This window comes from Rattus norvegicus, chromosome 5 (assembly GCF_021556685.1).
Source record: "Rattus norvegicus strain SHRSP/BbbUtx chromosome 5, alternate assembly SHRSP_T2T, whole genome shotgun sequence".
Lineage (NCBI taxonomy): Eukaryota > Metazoa > Chordata > Mammalia > Rodentia > Muridae > Rattus > Rattus norvegicus.
Window position 1 is genome coordinate 64,667,039 of NC_141538.1, and position 26,290 is coordinate 64,693,328.

The following is a 26,290-nucleotide window of genomic DNA, read 5'->3' on the forward strand; positions in this document are numbered from 1 at the left end:
GGAAAGCCAGTGCTCCTAGATCCATTTGTCACTTTCATTCCCCACATCGGAGAATTGGCGCTGTGACACATTCCTCAATAAGGAGAGGGTTGGTAGGCAGCTGGGCAGCTGAAGCGGAGGGCCATTGCAATTGTGAGTGGTTTCCCTTAAGTCCAGGCAAATGACTGCTTAAGCCAAGGGGGTGCTTGGCAGATGAGGCCGCAATTCTTTCTTCCTTTGCTTCTGCACAGATTGGCAGGATGGAAGTAGGACAGTCACTTTGTGCTTCCAGGTCAGAGCATGCAGCCCCACGGAAGCAGCCGTGACTCTGGTATCACCAAGAGTCAAGCGTGTTAGCAGGTGCACCTGCTAGGTGCACAGGTGAAAGCAAGGGTCTTGTCAAAGAGGCTTGTTTCTCTCATATGCAAAGGGGACGGAGAGTACTTTAAGGGGACTGAAGTGAGAGTTAAATAACACGCTCCATAAATACTTCAACCCAATGCTGGACAAAGAATACCCTATGTAAACGATAGCTATTGATTATCATGATTATTTAAGAACTTCCTGGGGTAATTATTTAAGGGCTCTGTAAGTAAACAGCTGTTACATGATACTTGAGAAAGCCTGTCAGATGTTCTGGTTGCCTGGTGGCGCTGTCTCAGAGCGCTCGTTAGTCCTTTCAACCACTGGTTATTGTGTCCTTTCCATATGATTGAATTTAAATCCAGTTATGAGAGTGTATATCTGTAACAATAGCAAGTGGGAGGTCAAGGCAGGAGGATTGCTGTGAGTATAAGACCAGCTAGAAATACAAAGTAAGACTGTCTCATAATTAAAGACAGGACTAGAACCATGGCTCCATAGATAAGAGCACTGCTGTGCAAGCATGAGGACCTGGGTTCAAATCCCCAGCACCTATGTAAAAAGCTAAACATGGCTGCATGCATCTGTAACCCTAGCATTGGAAGGCAAAGGCAGGCAGATCTAAGAACTTACTAGCCAGCCAGCTTAGCTCAAAGTATGAGGCTCTGATTCTATGAGAGGCTCTGTCTCCATTCAATAGGTAGAGAGTGATGCAGAAAGACTCCTAACACCCCATTCTGGTCTTCTTATGCATGCACATGGGCAAGTGTACTCTACCCCATACACACACACTGTACACACACACACACACACACACACACACACACACACAGACACACACACACACAGACACACACACACACACACACACACACACACACACACATGCACGCACGCACTTGTGCCCTCTCTCCCTACTTTTTCCCTCTGTACAAGTTTAGAGTTATCATTTTAGATCCATGTGAGAGAGGGCTTGCATTTTCTTTAAATACCAAAATAGATAACAAGCAAACTGAAAAGGAAAAATAACCTAAAATGGTAACAAAGTAAATGTTGGATGTCAGTTCATCTTTAAGGCAGAGGGGGTTTGTTTGGTTGTTTAATATGTAGCAGGGAAATGGGCCCTTTGAGAATCAATGTCTTCAAAGGGCTGTGGCAAGCATGCTCTGAAATGCTAAAGAAAAAAAGCAGTCTTCCTTGTACTTCTGGTACCCAGGCCTGGGTAGGAAATAAGCTGAGAAAAAGCAGGGACCAGGAGCTAATTTTATTGTTGTTAAAAACACAGCATCCCTGTGCTGTATTGTTGCATATAAACAAAAAATGTATATATTTTATCTTGTACTTTATTTATTTATATTTGTGTGTGCATGCATGTGTGTGCATGTGTGTGCACACACCTGACAGGAGCACACATGCTACCACTAGTGGAGATCAGAGAACAACTTTGTAAACTAGTTGCTTCTTTCACTTTTTTTTTTTTTTTGGTTCTTTTTTTCGGAGCTGGGGACCGAACCCAGGGCCTTGTGCTTCCTAGGTAAGCGCTCTACCACTGAGCTAAATCCCCAGCCCCACTTCTTTCACTTTTATGCACAGTTTTAGGGACTGAATGCAGGTTGCCAGACTTGCTAAGCCACCGACTTTACCCACTGAACCCTCTCACCAGCCCCAGACTAGGATTCTCTATAGAGACTCAAATACAACAGCTGCGAGCTACTCGAAATAACCAGACAGGAGGGTCTTTGACCAAGATTTAGTCAAAAGTGATTATATGACTCTCATGCCCCTGGTTATGTCAAAGGTCAAAAGAGGATTTCTTGGAGGCAGCAACTAGTGCGCCAAGGGCCATCCTGGTCCCAGCAAGTAAGAGACATGCATAAGCCCACATCATACTAGCAGGACCGCTCAGAGTCAGCCGTGTGGCCTGCAGCTGAGGCCCAGGGACTGGTCTGACTCTTGCTCTGGAAACTTACCAGGAAAGAGCGGGGCTGGCTAATGTTTCTGCAAACCAGCCAGTGAGGGGATCAGCTGACACTCCCAGAATTCATTTAGAAAAAAAAAAAATTCTCTCCAAGGAACAGCTCTAGGCTCCTGCTGGAGGTTGATGAGGGCAGCAACTTTAAGCTGTCAAACGAAAAAGAACAGACCCTGGCAGAAGAGAAACTGGGTATGGGCTACAGGGATTTCCAGAGCCCGGGGAGGAAGCGCCTACTTGAAGATATCAAAGATAGTTTTCTGGAGGGGAACTTCAATGACTTGGGAGCCATCGTCACTTTGACCATCTCAGTGTGTTTTGTGTTGCTGTGCCAGGATATCATAGACTTTGTAATTTATAATGAAAATTAATTTATTCATTATAGTTCTGGAAGTTGAGAAATGCAAGGTTGAGGGGCTCGTCTCTGTTGAGGGTCTGCAGGCTTCTGTATCATGAGGGAGAGGGGAGGGCTATGGGAAAGAGGAAGCCCGTGGGGGAATCCACATTCATAGCAGCCTGGGTCTGCTCTCAACAATGCTAGCTCACAATAAGGACGCTCATCTGCTCCTGAGGGTTCCACCTCCCAACACTGGCACTGGAGATTTAAGTTGCTAACGCACGAAGTGGGGGACGTGGGCAAACCATAACAGGCTGCGAGTTCTGGGCGTGTGGGTGGCTGCTTAATTATCCCGAGATGGAGATCGTGGAAGCCTGTGGTTAGCCATAAGGTGCCAAGCAAATGGGCACCAGTGTTGCCCGCATTGTTCTTTAATAGCTGCAAATAGTGACAGAAGACTCGGCAACCTATCGGAAGGTTAATGGCCTGCCCGCATGCTTGCGATGTCTTTATCAAGCTTGCACATAATTAGATTATCTCAACCACCCCTGTCAGTGACAACCCTGTCAGTGACAGTCCTCACACATCACAGAGCACTGTGAAAACCGAAGCTTAGGTTCTCAGGGAACTAACTGCCACCTTTCCAAAGCATTTGCTTCATGATTGCTGCTGTCCCGACAGGGTCTCCTGGATCCCACCCAGGTTGGTCTACAGTTCACTGTGTAGCTGAGGCTGACCTGGAATCCCTGATCCTCCTGCTTCTGCCTCCCAAGTGCCAGGCTCTCAGGCCTGCAGCCTCCCTCCCCACTCCGGCTTCCGATGCTTCAGATCCTGTTGGTTCTATCCCGCACCTGAGGCAGGAACTCCAGCCTGGCCTGAGCTTTTTCTGTCTGAGAGATGCTAAGAAGCCAGCCGTCCTCAGATTACTGACATCCTCCCTGCCATGATTCAGCCATTCAGCTCGGGGCTGCAACTGTGCGCTAGATGAATGTCTTTCTAAATTCAATCACTCAAAAATAAATACATCGCAGTAGCCTCATTAAGCAAAATTGGATGCAAGGAGGGGATGGGACCAGCTGATAGGAAATGAGAAAGAGGCAGGATATTTCAAAGCTGCACATTTACTTGCCCTTCAGAAACCTCTGCCAGGCCTTTGTTCAGCCTCGACACATCTAGTTAAGAAATGCTTATGGGCATGGAGAGCTTTTCCACCCCGATGGCAGATGATAAAACTATAATATATAGATCCATGGAAGGTAGTCAAATAGTCATGTAAAACAAACATATATGCAGATCCAATGTAGTGCACTTAGTATTCATTATCTGGCTCATTCAGCAGATGACTCAGGTGTTTTAAAGCCTGCGTGCAGTAGGTGCCGAGAGGCTCTTAAATTAGATGCATTCGTGCATGCATTCGCCGGGACATACAAGCCGAGACCGGCGCTGCACTGTGTCCTGTGCGTGTGTGCCATTGGAGGCACCTCTGTCAACTAGACGGTTGGGAACGATGCTTAAGATGGGCGTGGGAGAGGCTCGACCCAGAACACTGTGCTGCGAAGGTCAGCATGGAAGGTGACATAGAAAAGACAGTGACGAGCGACAGGTGCTTTAGCTCTTTAAGAAAAGAGAGGGGCTGGGGATTTAGCTCAGTGGTAGAGAGAGCGCTTACCTATTACCTAGGAAGCACAAGGCCCTGGGTTCGGTCCCCAGCTCCGAAAAAAAGAACCAAAAAAAAAAAAAAAAAAAAAAGAAACATCCAGGGGCTCAGAGATGGCTCAGTCAGCAAAGTACGGGCCTCGCAAGCTTGAGGAGTATGCGAGGAGTTCAGGTCTCATGCACCCGAGTAAAAGTGGGGCGTGCTGGCAAGAGTCTATAGCTGGGATGTTATTAGGGAGCCAGGCAGTTCCCTGGAGCTCATTGGCCAGACAGCGTAGTCAAAAGGATAAGCTACAGATTTGATGAGAGACAGTGTCTCAATAAGTAAGCAACGGAAGTGGACACTCGCTGTTGATCCACTGGCTTTCTCTCATATGCGCATGCGCACACCCGCAAGAACGTCTGTGATGAGTTTCAGAGTAGATTTAGGTGAAGGAACAAAACATGAAAAGGAATTTTTTTTCTTTGTTTGGTTTTGTTCTGTTTTTAAGAAAATTTAAGGTTAGCATCCGGCTAATGGTTTCATCATGGTGTCTTCAGACACATGCGTCATACTGGCCTTCATTGGTTCCTCTCTCCCGCAGTCCTATCCAGTGTCTGCTCTCCCAACGAGCTGGTCCCATGCCAATTAGTTCCTTCTGCTTTCTCATTCCAGGTACTCTATCGGACTCTCTCCTCCACCCCTCCCTTAAGATTGCTTCCTTCCCTATCACAACCTCCCCTGAGAAGCGGAAGTCTTCTGTTTTGGTGGGAGCTGGGAATCGGAGGCCCCCAAACACAGGAAAGTAGATACAGCCGAACCCATAAGCGAGAACCATGCATCCTGTGCTGGGGACTTTGAGCTTTGGTCTGTGGTCCCTCGGAACCACTTCAGGAACCACGTAATCAAGAACGGGAACCGGGATATTCAGTGCAGTAGCTGGCTATGGGTTGTGTGGACTGGGGACGGAAGGCTCATGAGATGGGAGCTGGTTAGGAAACACACCATCACAGAGGTTGAGGCCTGAGACAGACAGGACCCAAGGTATAATTGTGGCTGATAAACGCTGGCGTGCCAAACACTAACAGGGAGGAATTGTGACTTGACTGTGGACATTTTAGTCTTCTGTCGCTGTGATAAAACACAGACCCAAAGCAACACGGATAGGAAAGGGTGTGTTGTAGTCCCTGGTATTGTGATGTCAGGGCAGGAACCAAAGCCGAGATCATGGGGGAATGCTGCTTATGGGCTTGCTTTTCACCTCTCAGTTTGTTTCTTTATTCAACCAGGGTTACCTATCCAGGGGTGATGCCACCATACTGAGCTCTTTCTCCTCTACCTATAGGCAGTCAAGAAAATGTCCCACATGCTTGTCCGCAGGCCAATCTGATAGAGGCATCTTTTCAGTTGGGGTTCCCTTCTTCCAAAGAACTCTAGCTTGGGTCAAGCTGACAAAGACAGACCAATGCAGCTGTTCTCTGGGCAACAGGTTTGGTTGAATCATCTGAGGTGACTCAGCAGACTGTAACGAAGGAACTACTTCCAGAAGCATAGGCAAGGCAGCAGTCAGGCTGCGGAGGCACCCAGTGAGAGCTGGGCCCAGCAGCAGGGTCACCCGGCAGGTGCTGAGGTGGGGAAGGGCAAAGGTGGATGAGCAACCCTGTGTCACTTAGGTTGTGCCCTTTTATATCCCACTGAGACTCACTTAGCAAGGTGATCTGGTGGTGTAGTTACGGAAGTGTCACAGGACAGAGCAAGAGAAATGAAACATATAAGACCCCCCAGTAATAAAAATATGACCCACCTAAACCACTCCTACACATGTAACTCGGGGGTTGGGATTCAGACCTGGGGCAAGTGTCTGAGGTGCCTATTTAATAACCAAAGCGGACTTGGTCTCCAGATTCTCCCAGCATCCCTCAGTCCCTGCCTGTTACTGGACATGGCTGGCGTACCCTGCCCTCTACCCTGAACTTCCTAGTCCAGGGGCTGAGTTTCTACTTTCCCAGAGGCTCTGAGGTTCAGAGCCTACATAATTAAGACATTTTGGTGTTCTCTCTCTCTCTCTCTCTCTCTCTCTCTCTCTCTCTCTCTCTCTCCATGCGCTCTTTCTCTTCGCCCTCCTCTATCTCCCTCTGCATGGCAGCTTCTTTGACCTCATTCCTTGGGAGTGGTGAAATGGCTCAAGAGTTGCCCTCGGGGTTGGGGATTTAGCTCAGTGGTAGAGCGCTTGCCTAGGAAGCACAAGGCCCTGGGTTCGTCCCCAGCTCCAAAAAAAAGAACAAAAAAAAAAAAAAAAAAAAAAAGAGTTGCCCTCAATAAACTTGCCTTTAAATCCTTTAATTTGACTTGGATTGGCTCATTTTGTCGGAGGAGAAACTCCATCAAGGACTCTGAATCTTACCACAGAGATGCGTGCACGTCCATGTTAATGGCTGCTGCATTCACAATAACAGGGAATCAGCCTTGATGTCCATCAACAGATGAGTGGCTAACAAAAATGTCGCACATACACACGATGGAATCTTATTCATCCATACGTAAAAATGAAATAATGAGGCACAGGAAATGGATGAATCTTTCAATTAAGTGTGGTAACCCAGACCCACAAAGATATCCCCTCCCCCATGTTCTCTCTCATGTGTGAATTCCCAAACTGAATGTTTGTATGTATGCATTTGTGGTGTGAATATGGTATAGACCATGAAACTAGAAAAGAGTCCCTGGAGGGAGGAAAATTTGTTGAGGAAAGGTGGAGAGGATAAGAGAACAAGGGGAGGGGGGCAGGAAAGCAAAGAAAGGCTACTGGGAGTGAGAACAGAAGAGGGGGTGGAGGGGGAGAAGAGGGAGGGGTTCAATAAAAAGTTATATTTGACAAGATGAAACTTAATACTTTGTATGCTAATTAAAATATGAGTATTTGAATATTGAAGGCTTGCGATTATATATATGAATATAATTTAAATATTTAAAGTAAATATTGAAGACTTTCTATTATAAATGGAGGAAGGAGAGGGACACAAATGGACACTAATCAGAGCACTTGATTATGTTGTAATTTAGACACTGATGTCTTGGAGCATCTTGACTCCCAGGGATTTTAGACAGAGGGTTTCCAGTGTGGTAGTGATCACTGTGACTGTAAATAAAGCTAGTAATAAAATCTAAATAATGAAACATTAGGTCCAGGCTTGGGCCTGTAATTTAACTGTTGAATTTCCCTTTATTTAGGGATTGTTGACATTCGTTCAGTCTCCAAGGTCACCCCGAAAATAAGGAAGATACAACACTGTCCTTTAAATTAACTTTTGGTGTAAGTCACTAAAAGGATGTGAACATTGCTCCTTTTCCGTTTTTTGCTGGTCCACATCCCGCTAGCACAGGGTCTGGCCCCGGGGGCTGCTCAGACAGTCACAACATTGAAGAGACTTAATTCCAAGTACTTAGTTTTCCTCCAAAGTCCATGCATAATCTCACTCGTGTTGCCACTTTGAAGGGTTTACATGCTTAAACTCTCTACTGTTCAACAACACAGTCATCAGAATACTTGGGGGAGTCTTTAACAGGACTCATGGGAGGGCTTCATGTTCTGGAAAGACACCTGGTTAGAAACTTTGACCAATATCCAAGGTCTGAACTTGAGGTTCCTTACAAGGAAACTTCCCGGGTTTCCTTTCAGAGCCTAGAACACACTGATTTGGAGGAGATGACAAGCCCTTCACAGCAGTTGGAAGTCTCTAAATCCCATGTGAGGAACGACTCAGCGCTCTGACTGTAATTGCTTTTCTTGTGATCCTCAGGGGCAGGCAGACAGACTGGTTCTGTCTCTAATACCAAGGATTTTGTTTCTTTGATGTAGAATGTTTGGTGGGTGGGATGCAGGCAGAGAACTCCCTGCTGGGAAGCCATCTGAGGGAAATCCGGTATCTTGCTTGTTTTGAACCATAGAGAGAGTTTGGCACTCTCAGGCATGCTTCCTTGGTCTTAGACATGAACGTAAATAAATGAAGGGAACCCATGGCTTACCACTCCTGAGCTGTAAGCAGTTTCTAAATCAGCAGTGAGTTGAGGACCCCCCTGGAGTCACCTAAGCCTGTGGGAAAACACAGATACTTATATTAGAATTCATAACGGTAGCAAAATTACAGTTGCAACAATGTAACCTCAATAACAATGTAATTGTAGCAACAAAAATAAGTTTCTGGTTAGAGGTCAGCACAGCATGAGGACCCGTGTTAAAGGGTCACAGCATTAGGAAGGTTGAGGACCATGGCACTAGAGCCTTAGGATTGGGAGATGTATAAGGAATGGAAGACAGTGCAGGTGTAAGTAACAGAGAAAAGAAAACTCAAGTGTTGGTGCGACGTCCATTTTCCCCGTGCAGTCATTTCAGAGAACTGGGTGGGGGCAATTCCTCCAGATGGGGTACTTCCTTGAGTTGGGAGCACACAGTGTGCTGTGTGGTTGATCCCCAAGCCAGCAGGAGCCACATTGTAACTAAACAGTTACTAAACAGTTGCTGCAAATGCAAATTACGAGCCCTGCTGCTCATGGCTCCATCAGAATCTCCAGGGCCTGGACTCTGGAATCGGAGTTCTAGCAAGGATCCCAGATTCCCATACGCACAGAGTTTGAGAAGCCCCAGTTAAGTTCCCCCATGGCTTGGTCTTCTTTCTCTTTCATGTAATAGAAAGCCATGCATAATTAGGCTTCTGTAGATACTGCCAGGCCCTCTCCCTTTCAGGCCATCTTTTCTAGATTTACCCAGCGTAATTTCTTCCAGCTCTCTCTCTCACAGTACCCTAGGAGACACTGGCGTCCTATCCTAAGCCCCTAGCCTGATCCGGTGCACACCCCAATGTTTCTTGCCTTCCACTTTGGTTCAAAGGCCATGTTTAGTGGGAACACCCCTCCTTGCTTCCTTTTCTTTTTCTATCCCCCACCCTCTTCCTCAAATTCTGAAATAGCTCTCCCAACAAAAGAATGGGTTTTGTTCTTTTTATTTCTGACGCCATCCCATATCATTAATTGAGTCTTAAGAGTTAGGGTTAGCTGGGCACAGGAGCACATATCTATAGGCACAGCATACGGAGCAGAGGCAGGAGGACTGTGAGTATAAGACCATCCTGGGATACATAGCAAGGTCCTGTGGGGGCTGGGGGACTGAGGGGTTGGGGGGAGCAGTTAGGGTCCTCTGCTTTCCGCATGTATCTTCCTTGGATTATTTTCATTTTAAATAACTAAAGTGTAGTTTGCCTAGTGGGCTACTCCTCATCTCTTTCATTTGGGGATGCTGGGTGGCTAAGGATAGGTCCTCCAGTGTTGTGACAAAGTTGCCTTGCTTTGACTGGGAAAATCAACAGCCAATGGTGGCTACAAAATAACAGCTAAAGACTGAGAGTCATCAGCAATCCAAGCCGCCCAAAACTCAGCTCAATTAGACTAACAAGAGCTGAATGCTTAAGCAATGAACAGGATGAGGACCAGGTGCCCAGAGAATCAAGTTTGACAAAGAAGGAGGCTCAGATAAAACAACAACAACAACAACAAAACAATCAGAAAACAAAAGCTAGGATTGGCAGGAACTAACGAGGCAGACTCCACTGCACATAAGAGACTCTTGAAAAACTGGATAAAATGAAAAAAAGAATTTCTAGACCAGCAAGCCCTCTCTCACACACTATATCATCTACTTGCTGTGAACTGGGATCACACAGAAAGTTTACTGATCCTTGGTGTGGGGCGGTGTGCTCGGATCCATCCATACCCCATTCTCTGCCTCTGTGGTAATGGATGGGGCAGCGGCAGTGGGGTGTTTTACCGGAAAATGTGAAGACACTTGGACTCGGGACAAAAGAGAACTCGTAAACATATCTTAGTCTTTGGGGAAATCTTCCTGCAAATTGCTCTGAAGGATGTAGACAAAGAGAGGGAGAAGGAGAGAAGGGGGAGGAAGGAGAAATGAAAATTTTAAAGTAAACACATAATTGGCTTAGAGAGCTTGTTTCATTAATTAGCCTCGTGGTCTAAGAATCCTCTTGTTTACTAGCAACTGGGTTTAAATTCAAATAAAACAAATCTCGTAGGTACAAAGTGCTTATCAATCCTCTCTTGCTCCTTGTCAGGTTTGCTTCTTTTGGGGATCGATTTGATGTAGGTGAAGAGACCTAGACTTGGCAGCTTGATCACAATCTTCATATGTGGACTTTGCAAGCTCTTTCCCCCTTTAGCCCTCCAGGTTCTTTTGCATGACGCAAAATGTAAGCCAGATCCCAGAGTGTGGATATGTGGTGCCCTGGCCAGCATCAGCATGCATTAGCAACTTGACAGAAATGTGGACTGCATTATCAGGTAGACTTCCGCCAGAAACTCCGGGGTAGGGCCTGGCAATCTGCCTTTTAAGAAGCCCCTGGCCCCACGCAATTCCAAAGCGCACCCAAGTTTGAGACGCATGGGACTAGTCGTTGTGTTTCCTGTAAATTAAATAATCCAAACCTCTTACAAAGCAAATGTAAAGAACTAAGGCAGACGTTGGCACTCTGAGCCACTAATTCCCGGCTGCTGGAATTGGGTATAGCTGGGGCTGCTTCACAGGGAGAGGGGTAGGGTCCTTTTCCAGTAGACACACTCTGTGCATGCTTGGGAGTTTGTTCAGAAAACATTTGACACCTGACGCTTTTCAAAAAGCAATAGTCGCACAGGAAAACTCAAACTTTCTATTTAAAGTTTGATGCTTTAAAAAAACAACAACAAACACCGATATCTTATTATGTAGACCAGGCTAGCCTCAAACTTGGTAATACCCTTGCTGCAGCCTCTTGAATGGTCATGTGCCATCGTAGTCTTCTCAGCTCAGCACATCTTTTTCTGTGATGATGACTACTCTTATCATCTGAGTAAATAAACCCAGAGGTAATTCATGATCTTCATGTCTTTTTTATAGTTATTTCACCAAGTATTTAAAGGCTTCATTGACCTTGGTAGTTGGTTACAAATATTATTATTGCTCTTACTACTACTACTACTACTACTACTACTACTACTACTACAACTACTACTACTACAACAGCTACTACTACTACTACAGTTACTACTACTACTACTACTACAACTACTACTACTACTACAACTACTACTACAACAACAACTACTACTACCAGTACAGTTACTACTACTACTACTACTACAGCTACTACTACTATAACTACTACTACTTCTACAACTACTACTACAACAACTACTACTACCAGTACAGTTACTACTACTACTACTACTACTATACGACTACTACTACAGCTACTACTACTACTATAACTACTACTACTTCTACAACTACTACAACAACAACAACTACTACCAGTACAGTTACTACTACTACTACTATACTACTACTACTACAGCTACTACTACTACAGCTACTACTACTACTATAACTACTACTACTACTACAACAACTACTACTACTACAACAACTACTACTACTACAGCTACTACTACTACTATAACTACTACTACAACAACAACAACTACTACTACTACAGCTACTACTACTACTATAACTACTACTACTACTACTACTACTACTACAACGGCTGCTACTACTACTACTACTACAACTGCTACTGCTGCTACTACTACTACTACTACTACTACTACTACTACTACTACTACTACTTGAGACAGAGTCTCACTAGGTAGCTCTGGCTGGTCTGGAACTCACTATAAAGACCAGGTTAGCCTAATTCTCAGAGGCATCTCCTTTTGCCTCTAGAGTGCTGGGACTGAATGCATGTGCTGCCACACCCAGCCTGAGGATTATTTTTGAATTGACTTTATTTTATTACAAACACCCTCAGTTCTTTGTGTGTGTGAAATGTGTGTTCATTAAAAAAATACACATAAGCAAATATCAAAACCTAAACAAAACACGTCATGCAAAAATAACACGAGGTTTTCGAGATTACACACCTGTGTGTGCACGATTGACAATTTTTTCCCTATGTGTGTGAGCTACTTTGTACTTTGCATGTATTACTGTATGATGCAGAATGAACATAATTCCATACATGCGTGTGGAACTTTCAGAGTGAGAAATGAACCTGAAAAAGGGTCATGCTCCAGGGAGATGCTGGGGCCAGTGAAAGTACCTAAAAGGGGCATTGCCGGGAATTAAGACAAAGGTGAAGACACACCAGGAAACACTTATGGAAAGAGTAGCATCAGATTTCCGTATCAGAGGTTTCCAGGCAGAGCATAGGCTCGGCTGCAGGATGTCTCTGCTTCTGGTACCCAATCACAAACCTGTTTCTTGCTCTTAGCTCTCTCTTCTTTAAGCCTTTCCGATTCCCTTGTTCTTGTGGTTTCCTCAGGGTACCAGGAGCCAAACTCTGGTCCTCTGGTAGAACAGTGAGTGTTCCTCATGGCTAAGCCATCTCTCTATCTATATCTCAAATATCTATCAAGATATTTGTGTATTATCTATTATATTTATTATATTATATAAAATATTACATTTATTATATAATACTCATGTGGTCACATTTATTATATATTAATTTAAATATATGTTTAAGTTTTATGTATGTAGGTATGATGGTTTGAGTGAAAATGGCTCCCATAGGCTCACAGGGAGTGGCACTATCAGGAGGTGTGGCCTTGTTGGAGAAAGTGTGTGTCACTGGGGGTGGGCTTTGAGGTTTCAAATGCTCAAGCCAGGCCCAGCGTCACTCTCTTCCTGTTACCTGCCGATGCAGATGTAGAACTCTCAGCTCCTTCTCCAGCACCAAGTCTGCCTACACGCTGCCATGCTTTCTGCCATGATGATAGTGGACTAAGCCTCTGAACTGTAAGCCGGCCCCCAAGTAAATGCTTCTTTTATAAGAGTTGCCATGGTCACGGCATCTATTCACAGCAATAAAGCCCTAACTAAAACAGTATTTTGTGTGCGCACGCACGCACGCACGCAGTTCCCTCCAGGGACAAGAAGAGAGTGTCAGATCCTCTGGAGCTAGAGTTAACACATGGTTGTGGGCCACCCAACATGGTCGCTAAGAACTGGACTGGGGGCCTCAGCAAGAGCAGCAAGCACCCAACTTCTGAGCCATCTCTGCAGCCACTAGTACATCTGTAGACGCAACGATTTCTTCCTGTAGCCTGTGGTCTACCTTCCAAGGGACAGCCTCTATCTGCTTTGGTGGGTTTTATGGTTTCTCTTCTTTTTCTTCACGAGTGTACATCACAGGGCAGGTGATCTGAAGTGCTCAAGCAAGAAGTAACTAGTTGGCCCTAGTGTTATTATTGCTGGGAGAAGCAGCTTCCTCTGGGCAGCTTGGCTGTTTCTAAGCCGTACGTCATACTCTGGAAGACAGTGTAGTGGGTTGAAAATTTCTCATACTCAAGTCCTGACCCCAAGGTGGTCACATTCTAGCAGACATAACACAAATACCAACAATTACAATGTAACGTGCTAAGTGGTGTCATAGAGACAAATAGAAACTCTAATGGAAGGGATACATTAAGTCTGTCTGGGTTTAATGGGCGTGGCTTCATGGAGGAAATAACATGGGTTGGGTTTTGGTTTTTTTTTTTTTTTTTTGGTTCTTTTTTTTCAGAGCTGGGGACCGAACCCAGGGCCTTGCGCTTCCTAGGTAAGCGCTCTACCACTGAGCTAAATCCCCAGCCCCATGGGTTGGGTTTTTAAAAAGAAGAGAAGGCTGCTGAGTGTGGTGATGACCACCTTTAATCCCAGCCCTCAGGAGGCAGAGGCAGATGGATCTCTGTGAGTTCAAGGCCAGTTTGGTCTATCATTTATTGCGTTCTGGGCCAGCCAGGAATCCATAGGGAGGCAAGAAGAAGGAGATAGGGATGGGGAGGAAAGAAGAAATGAACGGAAGAAGGGAGTGAGGGAGAAAGGGAGGGAGGGAAACAGAGAAGGAGGAATAAGAGAGGCAGAAGAGATTACTGTGTGGAAAATGAGAGACAGTCCGCAGGTGCAGAAGCACTTACAGGGATTCTGGGGATGTAGTCCAGTTGAAAGCTTGCACGGATCCCTGCATTTGATCCCCACACCCTGTAACTAGGTATGGAACAGTGTGTGCCCGTAATGCCAGCATTTGAGAGGCAAGAAAAGCCAGAGTTCATCTTTTGCTGCATAGCGAGTCAGAGAACAGCCTTGGGGCACAGAAGAACCTGGGTTTTGTTTTTATTGTTTGTTTGTTAGCTTGCTTTAAAGCATTTAGGATAGATTCATGCTAAGTATATTATACATCAATAATGTACAATTTTTAAAAAATTAAAGGAAACTGCCCAGGCATTGGGAAACAGCGTGGAATTCTTTGCCAGCAGCAGGAGAGTTCATGTGTGAGTGGTGAGGAACGCAACAAGGCTTGGCTGTAACCGGGTGGTGCGGTTTTGTACGTCATGGTGAATTTAACGGGAAGGACATTCCAGGGGATGGGAAAGCCACAGTGAAGGTGTGGAGAAGGGGGAAGGCTGTGGAGCTGTGGAGCTTGTACTGGTAGGAAGAGTGGCTGCCACCTACCATTAAAAGTAAATCATACTTTATTGACAGCTGAGGGGAGAGAGTTGGGGGTGGGAGGAGAGTGAGGGGGTGGGGGGAGATGCCTGATGATCTAGATAGCTTGTGTTACCTGAGAAAGGGAAGCATGTCAGTCTGTCAGAAGAGACAAATACCTTCAGAGCAGTAAGCTCTGAAGTGTTTCAGGGGACGGTGAGATGGCTTGCAGGCAATTGCCACGAAGCCTGGGTTCATCCTAGCGACGCATGTGCTGGCTCCATTTGCCTTCCTCTTCTGTCTCCTTCTTTCCTTCCTTCCTTCCTTCCTTCCTTCCTTCCTTCCTTCTTCTCCTTCTCCTTCTCCTTCTCCTCCTCCTCCTCCACCTCCTCCTCTTCTTCCTCCTCCTCTTCTTCTTCTTCTTCTTCTTCTTCTTCTTCTTCTTCTTCTTCTTCTTCTTCTTCTTCCTCTCTCTCTCTCTCTCTCTCTCTCTCTCTCTCTCTCTCTCTCTCTCTCTTTTCTCTCTTCCCTTGTCAACTTGATACAAACATACCTAGGAAACGGAAATCTTAATTGACCTCAAGTCTATGAGGGCATTTTCTCGATTAGTGATTGATGTGGGAGAGCCCAGCCCACTAAGGGCAGTGCCATCTCTGGGCAGATATTGGAGTATAAAAGAAATCAAACCAAGTAAGCCAGGGAGATTGAGCCAGTAAGAAGCATTCCTCCGTGGTCTCTGCTCCTGTTCCTGTCTCAGGGCTCCTGCCCTGACTTCCCTCAGTGATGGAGTGTCAATTGTAAGATGAAGTCAACCTCTTCTGCTGTTACTTCTGGTCACGGTGTTTTACACAGCAGTGACAGTACCCACGTGTGGCCCACCGCCATCTGTGACTCCAGTTTCAGGGGATCTGATGCCTTCTTCTGACCCCTGAGGGTGCCAGGCATACATCTTGTTGGCCTTGTTTTGAAACATTTTTTAAATACGAAACTCTCTGTATTCTTTTTTTTTTTTTTTTTTTGGACTGGTAATTTAGCTGCAGCAAAGCAGGTGGCAAACAGTTCCCCCAGAATAGTGAAGACACCAGCCTGTCATCCTGACTCTTCAAACACTACTAGAAGTGCCAGTGTGATTATCGACAAATGACAGCTCGTTTTAATTTGCACTTTAAATGAACTGCACAATCCACATTCTGGCTGTCCCCTGTGGGCAGCCTCTGCTTTTTGACTTTCACCAACTTTGAAGAAAGGACTCAAGATTTCTTTACCTGTCCTCTCTAAAGAGAAACCACATATAAATCTTCGATGTTCAAAAGTGGAATTTGTCTGTTGTCTAGGGAAGACAGAGGTGGCAGGTCACACTGTCCTGTATTTGACGTAAAACTCAGTTCCTTATTAGACATTTCTGTTAACTCACAAACTCTTTCTGGGGGGGGGGGTTGGTTGGTCAGTCATTATATTTTTTATTGTAAAAAATAAAGGTAAATTTGCATATAAAAATCACTCATAGCCAATCCTGATGACACACCCAGTATCCTCGGTAATTGGGAGGCTGAGACCTGGAAACTTTGAGTCCACAGAGAAATCTTGTCTTAAAACAGAAAGGCAGGAGGTGTGGCACTCAACTTTAATTCCAGCACTCAGGAGGCAGATGTCTGAGTTTGAGGCCAGCCTGGTTTACAGAGTCAATCCCAGGACAGCCAGCGCTACACAGAGAAAGCCTGCCTCGAAAAACCAAAACCAAAACAAACAAATAAATAAAACAAAAACAAAACCAACCAACCAACCAAAAACTCCAGTAACACACAGATTCACGGAGTGGGTGGGTGTGCCCCGGCACGTGTGGAGGTCGAAGGACAACTTGTTGGAGTTGGTGCTCTCTTCCCATCTCCTAGGACCTGAGGATCTAGCAAGCCTGAGCTGGGGCGTGGCCCTCTGACCCAGCCCAACTTCTGTTTTCAGTTTTAGAAGAAACTTTCAAACGCTTCCCAAAGTGACTGCATTTTGCTTCCCAGCCAACAAAAGCAGCTAAAGTCCCAGTTGCCGCACGTCTTCAGTGTGTGGCTTGGTCACTCTTGATGATTTTTTTTTTAAAATCCTAGTTGTTGCATCTCGTAGTGTTCAGACGGATGAATCTTCTATGTTTATTTTCTCTATTGTCTCTTTGGTGGGCTCCGAGCTCAAATCTGTTGTCTAGTTTTTAAATGTTTCCTTATCACTGAGCCTGGAAAGTTCTTCATACATTCTGGATACAAGTCCTGTCTTAGAATTTTAATTTGAGGATATTGTAGGCTGTGGCTTTGTTTTCATTCTCTAAGAAACCTTCGCTTCATCTAAATTCTCAAAATTCTCTCTTTTCTTTGAAAAGTTTTACCATCTTCAGTTTTAAAATTAGGACTATGGGTTTTTTAAAATTTGAGTTATATATTTTTATTTTATGCGAATGAATGTTTTGCCTGCATGTGTGTATGTGAACCATGAGTGTCTGACATGGCGGTGGGAGGGCAGAAGAAGGCGTCAGATCTCCTAAAGCTCGACTTATAGATAGTTGCAAGCACGTGAGTGCTACCAGTGGAACCCAGGTCCTCTGCTGGAGCCACCAGTGTTTCTAACCACTGAGCAATCTCCTCAGACCTGGGCTATGTTCCGTTTTCAGTTAACTTTTGTATGTGCTATGAGGGACGCACGAGGTGTGGCTGTTTTGGCTTTTGTGATTGGTTTAGTGCCATTTGCTGAAAAGGTTATCTTTTTCCCATTGGGTTGTCTTTAAGAAAAACAATTCATCACACATGTGTAGGTCTATGTCCGGATTCCATTCTGTCCCTGTACCTAAATGTTTAACCTTTCCCTAATATTTTCTTCTCCTGATTATTTCAATTTCATAGTCTATAAACCAGGTAGTACCAATCCTCCAGCTTTTGTTGTTACTTGTTTGGGAACAGGATCCTATAATCCCGGCTGTCCTTCATCTCGCTATGTAGCCCATAGTGAGATGTATCTTCTTGCCTCCACCTGACAGGGCCGGTGGCGTTGTAGTGGTACGCCACCCTGTCCAACATCCAGTTTTTAAAAGATTATTATTTATTTTGCGTATATGTATATATGGGGTGTGTGTACAAATTCACACACAAGAATGCAAATGCCACACAGAGGACAACCCACGTGTCCATCCTGCCTCTTCAGCGGCTTTGAGGCAGGGTCTCCCCTTTTCTTGCTGTTCTCCGTGCTCCAGGCCAGCAGGCTGTGAGCTTCCGGAGGACTCTAGCTCTTCCTCCCATCTTGTTGCAGGAGTCTTGGGATTGCAGACACCATACAGGGCTTTCCGTGGGTTCTGAGGAAACCCAAGCTTAAACCAAGTGCTTTTACCTGCTACGCCATCTCCTGGTCGCTACCTTTGGTTTTTAAGAAAGGGCTTGCTGTGGCTTCTAGTTTCCTACTCGTTGTAGGATCAGTCTGATGATTTCTACAGGAGTCCAGCTGGGATGTTGATGGTAAGATGCAGATCCTGTACATCTCTCTGGGAGAACTGATACCTTGACCTTTCGTGTCCCTGACCTTGGTATCCCACCCTCCGGCAGTGGGCCATCGCTTCTTCACCAGGTCTGCTTTCATCAACCCCGCCAGTGCCTGATGGTTGTCAGCACTCAGTCTGGCAAACAGGAGTTTAACCTTACGTTTTTATTTCTGGTGGAGTTATGGATGTTACCCTTAGCCTTGTTCGCACCTTTTTCATGCCTAGGGTGGTGTAAGGCCCGTTCGTTGGTTTGGTCGGTTTGGTTTTCTCAAGACGAGATTTTTCTGTGTAGCCCTGGATGTCCTGGAACTCTGGTCTGTAGACCAGGCTGGCCTCAGACTCACAGGGATCCGCCTGCCACCTGGCCAAAGGCCAGTTTCTAAAATACTGATTTTTGAGTCCAGCGTCCTTACTGGGTCGACTGGAACTAATAGCTCTTTTTGTACAACGCATGGGATTGTCTCAGACAATCATGTCATTCACAAGTAAGGGTAGTTTTCTCTTTCTTTCTCTCTTTCCTTCTTTCTCTCCAATGTTACTTTCTCTCTTTTTTTTCCTTATCTTATTTCAAGAACTAGTAGGATTTTGAATAAAGCAGTGAAAGCATTTTCCCTTGTTCCTGACTTTACTCAGAAAACATGTACTTGAACATTTCCAATGATATTAGCAGGAGATTTGGTATAGGTACCTTTATTAAATAGAGGTGGTTTACTTCTATGCTTAGTTGGTTGACAATGCTCACCAGGAAGAGGTGAAATCAACAGAAGGAAAAGGTTTACTTTGGCCAGAGTTTCACTCTGTGCTGATCAGCCTTGATGCTTTATGCCTGTGGCATGTCTGGGAAGACTGGTGTCAGGGAAGAGCTTATTTCATGGTGTGGAGTGTGATGGCTCTTCCTGGCTGTCACCTTGGCTGTATCTGGAATGAACTACAATCCAGAATTGGAGAGCTCACCTGTGATCCAGATCTTGAGGCTGGAAGACACAAGTTTCTGACCTGGATCTTGACATGGGGATCTTGAGGCACAGTGGCCATGAAAAGCTTAGGCCCAGGCAAGGTAGTGCACACCTTTAATCCCAGAGACTGAGGCAAGGAGAGCTCTGGGTTCAAGGTCAGCCTGAGACAAAGCAAATCCCAGATCCAGGTGTGGTGGTACACACCTTTAATATGGGACACATCTTCTATGGGAGACCTACATAAGGACATTGGAAGAAGGAAGATTTGCTCTTCTTCACGGCTTGCACTGACTTGCCAGCACATCTGCTGGAATTTACTTTTACAGAAGCCCAGCTGAGACAACCAGCCTCTCGGGACTGAGCAACTACTAGGTTGCTCTTTCCACCCACAGCTGCCATTGTTGGGTTAGTTGGACCACAGACTATCAGTCATCACAGCAAATTCCCTCAATACAGAGAGACATTCCATGCATTCCATGACTCTAGAGAACCCTGACTAATGCACGGAGTGAAAAAGAAGAAGGGGGCGACTCCTGTCCTAACTAAATCCCCTTAGAAGGCAACTCCCAGTGACGTAAAACCTACTGGTTCCCATCATTCAAGGTATCCAATACCTACTACTGATGCCAAGCTGGGAACCAATCCTTTTACGTGTGGCCTTTGGCGAACATTTCGGATCCAGACTCTATCAGATGTTAATTTTATCAAATTCCCTTTCTGTGTCTAGATAAGCATATTTTTTCCTTTTTTTAGCTGGCTGATTAAGTTATATTTATTGATTTCCAAATGTTGTACCAGCTTTGTACGCCCACAGTAAGCCTGGCCGAATCACGAATTATTATTACTATTACTACTTAGATTTTTAGATTTTGATCGTTTTTGTGTATGAGTAGTACTTGTCTGAATGTATGTATATCTCATGTGTGCCTGGTGACCTGGTGACCGTGGAAGACAGAAGAGGCTGTCAGATGGTTTTGAGTGCCATGTGGTTGCTGGGAATTGAGCCTGGATCCTTTGGAAGAACAGTCAGTGCTCTCAACTGCAGGGTTCTCTCTCTCCAGTCCCTTGCCACTTTTAAAAAGATGTATTTCGTTTTTAGTTGTGTCTGTCTGGGTGGGGGCATGTACACACGAGTGTAGATATTCTCCGAGTCCAGCAAAAGGCACCAGAGTCCCCGGAGCCAGAGTTACAGGTGTGAGTCACCTGACAAGGGTACTGGTGACCAAACTCATGTCCTCTGCAAGAGTATGTGCTCGTAAGCTCTCAGCCAACTCCAACCTCTGTCACCATGCTGTGTAGTCCAGGCTGGTCTTGAACTCACAGTCCTTTCTCATCTATTAGAGTGCTGGTATTGCACACCATGCTTAGCCTGAATTAGCTTCTTATATCGTTACATTTCTAGTTCAGTTCCCCTTTCCTCTCCCACATACAATGTTTACTTCACCATCTCTGGCTTTTCCTATGCTTTGGAATCTTCTACAGTTTTCCTCGTCTCCAGGTAAGGAAATGGGCTTCATTCTGGCTCCGCAAAGCATACTGTTCCTATCTCTCCTACTCCTCTCCAACCAAAGGACCCCGAAACCAGAATGGGCCTGCTTGGAACGGCGATGAAGGGAGGTACAGGCTTTTTATTCATTTAGAGGTCTCATTGTGAATTATTTATCCGCTTTATTGGATAGGTCTCTGATTCTTATTTATTTATAAGAGCTCTTGATTAAATCAAATCTCTATGAAATTATTTCTATGGAGTAGCAAGATAATGTAGCTTTCCTGTGGCCTGAACTGATGATACAGAGGCAGAGCTTAGGGAATTTGTGGACGAGGTCTTGGCAACGTTTACATCTTTTGTTCTCAAATATACACTGATCTCTGTGGTTGTTTGAGGCAGTCTTACTCTCTTTCTTTAAAATTTGTTTATTATTATTAGTGTAGTGTGTGTGTGTGTGTGTGTGTGTGTGTGTGTGTATACCTACATACCATGCCACACACAGGTAGGTCGTGAGGCTTGGCAGCAAGCCTTTACCTGCTGAGCCATCTTAAAGGGGCTGACTGTCTGGGTTGGAAAAGAGACTGAACCAGATGGCTTTAGCATTCACAACCCTTTAAGGATCCAGGAGTGCTCTCAGAAACATCCAAAGCTAGTGCAAATGTCACAGGGGTGAGCCGAGCCAGGCCTGAGGCCCGGGCAGATGGGACTACAAACCCCGGATTGGAAATGCCAGATCCGAGGAGAACTCAGAGGCGAGAAGGAGCCGATGGTTGAGAAAGGCCTGGGAACCAGAGCAGACAGGACCAACACATGGCTCAGAACACAATGGGGGGGGGGCACTACCTGAGACACAAGAATAGACAAAGCCTGCCCTCACTGGCTCTGCTGAAGTTTCTGCTGTTGCTAAGGAAGTGTCTTAGTCAGTTAGGGTTTTACTGCTGTGAACAGGCACCATGACCAAGGCAACTCTTATAAGGCTAACATTTAGTTGGGGCTGGCTTACAGGTTCAGAGGTTCAGTCCATTATCATCAAGTCAAGAACATGGTGGCATCCAGACAGGCGAGGTGCAGGTGGAGCTGAAGGCTGTTAGCAGAGTACTGGCTTCCAGGCACTAGGATGAGGCTTTTAAAGGCCACTCCCACAGCAACACACCTACTTCAACAGGGCCACACCTCCTAATAGTTCCACTCCCTGGACACAGCATCACAGGAAGCATTCTTTATCTATCCTGCTCCTGTCCCTTAGGACCCTGGCACTGGGTCTGAGTTTCAACTGTGAGTTACCATGTGGGTACTAGGAACCAAATCTGGGTCCTCTGGAAGAGCACCTGTGCTTTTAACCACTAAGCCATCTCTCCAGCCCTCAGTCTCAAATCTATAAAAGTACTCTACTGAGTTCTCTTTGTGGAGTGTACAATTTTGAGGCAAGTTCTCATTCTGTAGCTCAGAATAGCCTAGAATTCACTGTATACCTCATGCTTGTCTCAAACTCAAGGCAGTTCTCTTGCCTTAGTCTGCTGCATTCTCGGTTCTGGGCAGGAGCCACTGTTGGCTGGCTCCTCTCATTTTAGAGACCATCCTTTGTGTTTCTTTATAATTTTATCACCCAATTCTATAGCCCTAGTGTGCGCACATGCATGCGCGCGCACACACACACATATATGTACATATACATATATATATATATATATATAGTTGTATGTAGTGTGTGTGTATAACAATACTAATTAAAGATGAGGTGAGGTGATAGATTTGAGAGGTAATGGGGGGACAATGCAGGAAAAGTTAGAGGGGTAGAGGGAATGATATAAGTATAGTATTCATGTTTGAAATTCACCCAAAATTGAAAATGTTGATTATGTCATTCCAATCATTTCTCCTCATTCCTTCCCATAAAGGATGTACGTGTCTCTCTGTGAGTACCCACAGAGGTTGGAAGGTATCCCCTGGAGCTAGAGTTGCAGGCAGTTCGTGTAGGTTGATGTCTCTATGCAGGTGAGGGTTGGCACAAGTTATGGTCAAAGCCATAATTGGACAGTAAAATAGAAAGACGGAGACCAAGTTTTTGTAAGGTGAGTGTGATGGTTTGCATGTGCTTGGCCCAGGCAGTGGCACTATTAGGAGGTGTGGCCTTGTTGGAGGAAGTGTGTCACTGTGGGGTGGGCTTGGAGACCCTCCTCCTAGCTGCCTGAGGATGCTCAGTCTGTTCCTGGCTTCCTTCCGGTGCAGATGTAGAACTCAGCTCCTCCTGCACCAGGCCTGCCTGGATGCTGCCATGCTCCTGCCTTGATGATAATGGACTGAACCTCTGAACCTGTAAGCCAGCCCCAGTTAAATGTTGTCTTTTATAAAACTTGCATTGGTCATGGTGTCTGTTCACAGGAATAAGACCCTAACTAAGACAGTGAGAGGGAAGGGAAAGTGAGAGAATCAAGATGGAGACAGAGAAGGATGACGCAGATCCGGGTGGTCTTGAATTGCCAAGGCAGTTATGTATATTTCTTAAGGGATGGATTTCATAGGTAAATTTATCTTATCTAGGTGGGCGGTTTATATCTTTATCAATTGGTTGTGAGTTTATTGTGTGGATGTATTGAGATTGAGAATTTAACACATGAATCTGATAGATAAATTACAGCTTATTGAGTCATGATTTCACAGGGTAGTTGGGAGTTTATACCTTAACTACCAGGGGAGTGCGGGGAGTGTGGGCGGAGTCCATGGTAGGGAGCCCTGATAGGCCAGCCCCCTCTGGACTTCTAGACCCTGATTTTAGGTTAGTTTAATATGGCCCTCAGGTGCCAGAGCTAACTCTGGAGAGCAGTGTGGCAAGGTGCCACGCTGAAACAACTCGCAGACCGCCTGGGTCAGAGAGTACCTAGGGGCCAGCGTGGAGCGGTGACGAACTGGAATCGGCCGCTGATGAGATAAAAATACTCTGCAATGTGGTTGGGTATTTAGCTCAGTGGTAGAGCGCTTGCCTAGCAAGCGCAAGGCCCTGGGTTCGGTCCCCAGCTCCGAAAAAAAGAAAAAAAAACAAAACTCCACAGTGCCATGTGACCCAACATTGCTGTCAATGGCCCTGGATAAAAGGTTCAGGTATTTTTCAATATTTACCGCAACAAGTTAAAGTTAAAGTTGCTCTATGGGGTGAGCATGATGAACCAAACTCAGCCCGCAGAAGAGCCAGCCGCAAGGGAGTCACTTAGCCCCTGAGTCAGCCCTCCCTCCACTCCTTTCTCTTAATTTGTTGGAAAACTTAGACCATGTAAATCATGGTTTCCAATCTCCTGGCTTTTCTGGTTTCACTCCCACCACCCAGTTCAGGGCACCCCCCTCCCACTCTATTTCCTGCAAAATTGGCAGCTTGACCCAGAGGCTTTGTTGGACTTGGATTTAATCTGATGATGTCATCCTAAACTCAGTGGAGTTCTCATAGCGGAAAACAAAAATGTTTGGCTGTCTCTCCCATGATGCCAACAGCTGCTAGCTCCCAGTATCAAGGTCGTTAGCTCAGTATCAGTTGCAAAATGGTGACACTCTAGTCAGACATTTCCTTTTACTTGGGACACTTGGATCAGGAGACGGTTCCCTCTCTTATTATTTTGTTTTTCAAATGAGGTCAACAGGACACCAGGACTGCATTCTAGCAGCTGACAAGAGCTGAATACATATAGCCCTTTCCATTTACACGGTCAGTGATATCACACTGGGAAGCTCCTCCCCCAGCCAGGGGGACCCAAGGCTTGGGGAATGGAAGGCAAGAGCTCCCTAATCCACCAAGTTACATCACCAGCTACATTGATAGCTTAAAATTGTCACAGCAGCAGTGTTTGCACCAGAGAAGTGTACAAGTAACACAGCCTAGCCTTCTTCCCCCAAGAAATCCAGTTGTTAAACAGCACGCATAACCAGGTCTAGGCCACATGGGAACAGCAGAATAAGTACGCATTCTTTTCCTCTACAAATCCTCTCAAGGTGGTGGCACTGCTCCCTAGGATCCTGCAAGGTGATGACACAGGATTGTGAATTCACCTACCTAAACATACCAGGAGCATTTCACACACACGCACTCTCGAGCGCACACACACCCACACCCACACCCACCCACACACACACGTTCTCTTGCTGTCTTTGTTGTGGATCTGACAGTCTCGTCTTTGGCCAGTGCATGGATCTGGTATCTGCAGCCCCGGACACTTCTCTGGGTTTGTGATTAATTTGAATTTATAGTCACTCTCTTACTATTACCTTTAATTCTTCCTAAGTTTTCCCTTTTTGTCCTGCATGCCTGTTACATGAGTGTGTATATGTTCCTGTGTGTGCCTGCATGTGTCTGTGTAAAACAGTGGAGGTCAGAGGTACATTCTCTTCCCCCATCACTTTTGAGATAGGGTCTTTCTCTAAGAGTACACTGGTTGGGCAAGATTGGCTGCCCACGAACTCCACTCCCCCCCACTAGGATTACAGGTGTATACCAGCATCCTTGGCTTTTTCTTTCTTTCTTTTCTTTTTTTTTTCCGGAGCTGGGGACCAAACCCAGGGCTTTGCATTTGCTAGGCAAGCGCTCTACCACTGAGCTAAATCCCCAACCCCCATCCTTGGCTTTTTATCTAGGTTCAAGGGATCCGAACTTGGGTCCTTATGCTTGGATATCCGGCACTTTACCAACTGAGCCAACTCTCCACTCCCATCTCACACCTATTTTAAAATCTCCTTGTCTTATTTTGGCTCGACAAATTATTTTTCACGTTTTGGACTTTACATTTTTTTTACAATTATATTGTTGTTGTTACTGCGTGTGACAGAGACTCTGTGTGTGTGTGTGTGTGTGTGTGTGTGTGTGTGTTAGTTCCCCCATGTACACAACAAGGTACCTCTGGTGTAAGTCCAAACATGACTGTAAGTCATATTTACAATCGCTTCTTCATGGAGAGAGATGGGGTGACAAGTGAGGAAACCAGCCAGAAGTTGTTCTTTTCAGCCAAGCAGTAAAGATCTATATCAGGGTAGTGGGGTGTGGTAGACTGACCATAAATCATAGTTCAGTGATATAATTGACGATACTTCATGATTGCCTGTATCAGGTAAGGAAATGTGGCAGTCAAGGAGTCCTGGGCACTCAAGTTTGAGTAGAGCTGGATACAACGCTGTTTGATTGGGGGCCAGTCTTGCTTTCAGTGACAGAAGGTCAGGCACCACCACTGTCGCCAGTCTAGGAGAGGAGGCAACATGGCCTCTGCTTTCTGACCTCTGCCTGCCTAGGAGAGGAGCTCCTCACAGATCTCCTGCCCTGGGAGCCTTGATGTCAGATATCTGAGCTCAATACCCCAGAGGAAAACTGAGACTTTGTCTATGTGCCCCCTCAAAGGCATCACATCTTGGAAACATGAAAGCCTGGTTGAATACATAGTGGTCTCCTTTCCACTCACTCCAGATCTGTTTCACAGCCACTTCTCCCATTCATACCCCATCTCCCCTAGGCTAATGCTAGAATGCCTAATAAATGCCAGTTAGTACAGTTCTAACCCTAT

The 26,290-nt window shown here is 45.5% G+C and overlaps 1 protein-coding gene across 1 annotated transcript in view; it reads left to right on the forward strand.

Annotated features, from left to right (window-relative positions):
- The window catches only part of Frmpd1 (FERM and PDZ domain containing 1), a 167,029-nt gene that overhangs the window by 17,404 nt on the left and 123,335 nt on the right, over positions 1 to 26,290 (forward strand). The window lies entirely within an intron of this gene.